Source organism: Anas platyrhynchos, chromosome 36 (genome assembly GCF_047663525.1).
Source record: "Anas platyrhynchos isolate ZD024472 breed Pekin duck chromosome 36, IASCAAS_PekinDuck_T2T, whole genome shotgun sequence".
Lineage (NCBI taxonomy): Eukaryota > Metazoa > Chordata > Aves > Anseriformes > Anatidae > Anas > Anas platyrhynchos.
In genome coordinates this window covers 5,064,357-5,070,356 of record NC_092624.1, presented here as the reverse complement: position 1 = coordinate 5,070,356, position 6,000 = coordinate 5,064,357, and the positions used below count along the sequence as shown (strand labels likewise).

At 46.5% G+C, this 6,000-nt stretch overlaps 1 long non-coding RNA gene across 1 annotated transcript; it reads right to left on the bottom strand.

The window, feature by feature from the left end:
* Positions 1–420: 420 nt before the first annotated feature.
* LOC140001017 (uncharacterized) lies at positions 421–2,174 on the bottom strand. Its single transcript, XR_011806193.1, has 3 exons — positions 1,945–2,174; positions 1,218–1,493; positions 421–945 (listed from the first exon to the last, which is right to left on the bottom strand). It is a non-coding gene; the product is annotated as an uncharacterized lncRNA (long non-coding RNA).
* Positions 2,175–6,000: the final 3,826 nt, after the last annotated feature.

The following is a 6,000-nucleotide window of genomic DNA, read 5'->3' as shown; positions in this document are numbered from 1 at the left end:
CCTGTCTAAAGTACACCGTGGAATCATTCGGAATGACTTCCTAGCAGAAGCATGTGTCTGATACGCCTTCAGCTGCTTGCAGTGTTCTTCTTCACCTCATACCTAAATTCAGATGAGAGATCTCAATGAAGATGGAAAGGTTGAGAAATAGAGAAATCACTGATGTGCTTTGAGAACTTCTAAGGACTGAGTACTGCATCAATCCCATGTTGTAACATTAAGGATTGGTTAGAAAAGCAAACGTTCAAAACAAGGAAAGGGGAAGAACAAGTAAGCTTTCTTAAAGTATCTATTCTATTTAAGGTATCTTTAAAGAAGTAAATAAGTACTGAAATATATATGCAGATAGAGAGAGAGAGAGAGAGAGAGAGAGAGATACAGAAACCTAAGAGTCTGCTGTGCAGGTTAGCTTCTTGCTCTCTTTTCTAAAAGTCACAGTGAATGCAGCATCTGTGTGCGTTACAAGCATTACCCTCAGTCCAGCACAGGTACACACGAGAGGTCAGCCTGCAGGTTGCGGAGGCAAAGCAACTGCTCTGGCTGGATGTGAAGAGCCAAGACAGAAGTTGCTGTCAGGGAAAAGATACACAGAGGGGATGAAAAAGACAGAGTGTGCTTCCGACCTTCACAACTTCTAAGCAAGCGGAGATGAGGTTGTGGAAGAAGCAAATAAGCTGTTGATCTAGAAGCAGCCTGAAGATTGTCCTTAAGCAGGGCCTTGCATTCTTCATTTTTACAGCATTGCTTGCCTTCAAGTGCACGACGATGATTTTATGAACTTTCTACCACTACAGAAATGCACCGGATTCTTTCACAAAACTTACGGGTGGTACTTGGCAATATTGGTCAGCATTCTCTATTTCCTTCTTCATCTCAATTCTCTTTTGGCCTGTGAAACTTTCCAGATCAGAGGAGAAGATCCACGGTAATACGGAGCTTTGGATACTGCAAAGGAAACGAAGAATCCTACTGACAACTCTTTTCAACCTCGCCTGCAAGCATCACAGAAAAGAACACCGAAAGAACACCGCTTTATCATGGGAAGCATAAATTGGAGCATAGGTGTCCTATAGCTGAAGCGAGGTGAAGCAGGTTCCACACAAGGTGAAGGAGCACACCCATAAGCATTTCCATAAAGCCGTGTTTTCAAACAAAGGGTTAAGATTTAGATTTTCTTACAAGTGAAGAATGAAGAAATAAAAGAAAAAGAAAATTACCAGGACATCCAGTTTTCCTCTAGCTTGCTTTGCTTCTTTCCGAATCTGAGTCTGGAGTGACAGTCAGGGAGCAGCGTTGTGCAGAAATGCCAAAGCCTCCCCAGCTGGTTGTACCTTCATCAGCAAGGGCTTTGATACTGCTGCCTCCTCAGCAACATCAGCCATTTCCGAGGAAAGCTGGTGTCCATCAGGTCAAATAGGAATGGGAAATCCCCCTTGCCACAACTTCACACTCACACCAGAGTTGGCAGGACAGGCCGATGGACAGAGAAGCGTCTGCAAGAGTGTTAGAAAACAGACTTTAGATTTCCGTCAACCCAGGAAGAATTACTTGCTCATCCCTTCAAAGTGAACTCTGAGTAGAAGGAGGGGATCCCAAGCTGCATTCCTGACATCTATGCTGCAAAGTCATCCAATGGGACATGTTACTGGACCAGCCTGTTACGAACAGAAACAGGACTTTGAGGTTATGCTGTTGGATTAGAATTAAGCTCAAAGAGTTAGTCCTTTGACGTGTTTTTGTTTGCAAGTGTTTTCACTGCTTCCCAGACAATGTCTCCAGCAAGCTAGCTGCTTGCTTCATTTGTTCTGTTCTGTTCTGTTCTGTTCTTTTTGATTCTGTTTTGTTTTGTTTTCTCAGCCAGGATTCTTAGAGAAATGAGATTAAAGTGATCATATTGTATGTCCACCCATCCCTCCCTCCCCTTCGCTTGTCCAGAGCTTTTACCTCGTCCAGCAGCTTGAATGAACTCGGTCCTAGGCGCAGTTGTGTCCAAGCCATTCTGTTCCTAGACGTGTTGTGAGAACAGACAGCTAAGTAGTGGGGAGAGGACGTGCTGCTGTCTGCAGTGTGACCTCAGCGCTTACCAAACAGTAGGGAATACACAGAGAAGGGCCTTAGGAGAACTTCAAGCCCCAGATATGTTTTATGTGGAAACCATATTTCCCAAGATAACACTGGACACAACTGCATAATCAAAAGGGATTCATTTCTTGGTTCATTCAACTCCTAGGTTTTAGTTTTAAAACATGTCTGTCTTGGCTTAAAGCACTCTTCCAATCTCTATTTCCAGTTCCTAGGATTTCCTGAAATAGGGAATCCCATTTTTTTCTTTGTACACTCTCCCAGCCTCTTTGTTTTCCTCTCCCCAAGAAACTTAGCACTGCTCTCTTCATACTTGACAACTAGATATGGAGCTGTATCAGCCAGAAGGAAGTTTCCTTCACACTTTCTGCGTCTTACGGTATCTGGGCTCTTACCTTTACACTTACTCACCCTTCCTACATTAGCACAAAGAAAGCTGTTTGGGAGATCTGATGTCTTGTTTTCCAGAAACTGCCCTGAATCACCTTTACGAGAGCTGTCCCACGCTGCGAGCACAAGTCTTGCAGTCTGGCCAGATATTTGCCTTCTAAGTCAATAACCAAATCTGTTACAAAGGTAAGAACATGTAATTAATGGAAAGGAAATCCTTTTATCCTTTTATTTTGATCCAAATTCACTTTTTTTTTTTTTTTTTTTTTTTTTCTAGACCAAGAATGAATCGTGGAGAACCACCAAAACTCAGGTGAGAAATGAAATGACAAATGTTAAGGTCAGGCAGCTTGCCCACTGCCATTGCTACCCTGAAAGCAGATGGAGTGCATCTTCATACGCCACAGCCTGAGACACTAGTCGACAGGCCAGCCCGTGTGAGGAAGTCCATTGCTGCCTGAATTTTAACATGACAGGGGGACTCTTAAGCCTCTTGTTTATGCTTTAGTACTTGCGGTCTATGGGAGGACCACAGCACACTCTTCTCTGTCTCCCCTTATTTGTTGATCGTCTGTAGGAAGAAGAGAACGTGCAGAGGCCCTCACCCGTACATTGGGTCTGTTCTCACTCTGTGCAGCTCCATCATTGAGCAAAGTACCAACCTTGAGGCTTCTGTAAGGACTTGACACAAACTACAGAATACTACAATGAAGCATTCACAACAAAACCACATTTTTTTCCGCAGCCAAGCATCAAAACACTTACAGAAGGGCATGGTCCCTCTCTGTGCACCTCAAGGGGAGATCCACAAATCCTCACGTGGTTTCATCGCATCCAGCACCCTTCTCTGTGCCTCCCAGCTAAACGTGCACAGAGGCAGCTGTTGCCAAAGTGCTGTGGTGACACAATTCAGTTCTGTTTCTGAAGTCATCACCGCAGGCGCCTCCCAGTGACGGCACAACACTCTCTGTTGCTAATGCGTCTGTCTCAGAAACAGCTAGGGAAGTACCACTATGCCCAAACTGACTTGAATTAGAGTAGTTCCCAAATTGTTCTCTGCTCCCCTACATCTGTGGAAGGTGTGTGATCAATCTTTTCCTTGAGAAAGGACTACAGAGCAAAAGAGCTTGATTCTGAGACGTTGCCCGTCCTTGTAGAGCAGTTCACCTTTGATTTCCATGTCAGAAAAAAGAAGGTGAAATCAACAATTCCCTTCCTCTGAGCTGGGAATAGGAAAGAAGCCCAATTCTCCAGGAAGCCTTCAAAAGGAAACTCTGCATTTCTTTGTTAAACACCTTGTTTAATTTCTTGAAAGAAATCTTTCCCAGGACTTTGCAACTGCGGTGGTTCAAAGCGGGTGGGCAGCCGAGTTCCACCACGGCCGCTCTCTCACTCCCCCTCCTCAAAGGGAAAGGGGGAGAAAATACGATGCAAAGGGCTCCAGGGCTGAGATAAGGACAGGGCGATGGCTCAACAAGTATCGTGACGGGCAAAGCAGACTCAGCAGAGTGACCCTCAGGGTCCCTCCCTGCCCCTGCTCCCCGTGGGGTCCCTCCCATGGGATGCCGTCCTTCCCCAGCTGATCCCACACGGGCTGCCCACAGGCAGCAGCTCCTCAAGCACTGCTCCCACACGGCTCCGTCCCACGGGCTCCATCCATCCATCCATCCATCCCCCAGGAGCAAACTGCTCCAGCACGGGTCCCCCACGGCTGGGCGGCAGCTCCCCCCAGCCCCCCTGCTCCTGCGGGGGCTCCTCTCCATGGCTGCAGCTGCGGCCCGGGGCCTGCTCCTGCGGGGGCTCTCCACAGGCCGCAGCCTCCTCCAGGCCACAGCCACCTGCTCCACCGGGGGCTCCTCCACCCACAGGGGGGCAGCAGCGTGGAGATCTGCTCCATGTGGGACCCATGGGTGCAGGGGGACAGCCTGCTCCACCAGGGGCCTCTCCCTGCACAGCCCGCAGGGGAACTGCTGCTGTGAGCCTGGAGCACCTCCTGCCTCCTGCTGCACTCACCTTGGGGGCTGCAGGGCTGCTTCTCACTCCTTGCTCTTCCAGCTTCTGTTGTGCAGCAGTATTTCCCCCTGCTTACATCTGCTCTCCCAGAGGTGCAAACAACATCGCTTATTGGCTCAGCTCTGGCAAGCGCCGGGGCCCTTTTGGAGCTATCTGGAGCTGGCTGTTGTCTGGATTGTTCTCACAGACGCCATCCCTGCAGGCCCCTGCTACCAAACCCTTGCCACGTAAATCCGATCGAAGTGTATGCAGCAATTACAAAGCCGCTGTGCTTTGGGCTGTCATGATCCTTCTGCAAGTGCAGGGGAGGTGCAGGGTTGCTTTGCATTTCCAAAAGGAGGAAGAAAGCCTCCAACCCCACTGGACCTCAGCCACTTGCAGGATCCAAGCAACGCTCCCCACCTTCAGTTATCTCCCTCCCATGCACACAGTGGGAGCAAGGTTGAACAAGCACATTTTTGAAAATGTTTATCTTAATGAAGAATAAAAGAAGTCTACAACACCCAATCCCTCTGTGCACCCAAGGCAAAAATCGTGGACTATTCTGCCTCAACACTATTTTCAGACCCAATTTGTCAAGTCATCTAGCAGAGGATTTCTCTCTTGTTCACTCACTAGCTTAGTAGAGCACCAGTTTACATAGGTGCTGGAGCAGATTCCTCAACCATCTGAAGGGACTTGATCCCAGAAAAGTTCAAAACTGCAGATGACTCATGATTTTGTGGTGAAGCATCTATTAAATGAGAGCTGTTCCGCTTAGGGCACAGTGAGACAGTGTGAGAAGAACCCTGTATCTCACTGATTGAGGCTTTATAACTCTACAGAATTGTCAGTCAACAATAAATGGAAAGTGCAGGAGATATGTTCTTTCTTCCTCCTTTCCCTGCCATACATTAGCAGAGAGATTGTGGTGGGATATAGGTTCAGAGCCTCACAGAAGAAGGATTTGAACCCAGGCTCTCCACAGTCTGCACCACTGCCTTCCTGATGGCTTTTGACTATTTTATTTTATTTTATTTTATTTTATTTTATTTTATTTTATTTTATTTTATTTTATTTTATTTTATTTTATTTTATTTTATTTTATTTTATTTTATTTTATTTTATTTTATTTTATTTTATTAGTATTATTATTCTTCTTTTTCTGGGTGGTGTCTAAGTCTTGGGGGGAAGAACAAACTGTGGGAGGAGGGAATGCTACTACTGTCTGTGACAGTGGTGATTTCTGGACAGTGTTAGCAACAGAGCTTCTGCAGAGAAGAGAAAATGCCAGGCAGTCTCTGTTGGTATTCCATGTACTGAGTACTGAGTGCAGTTTTGGGCTCCACAGTATAAGAAAAAGACATAAACCTGTTAGAGAGTGTCGAAAGAAGGGCAACAAACAAGAGGGTCTCTTTTAACAGGGGGATTGAGGTTTGTGGCAAGGTTTTGGTAGCAATTTAGGGGCTGCACTGTGCTGGACACAGCAACAGACGCACCATAAGCCAAAGTCAGACAATAAGCCAAGGTGTGTTT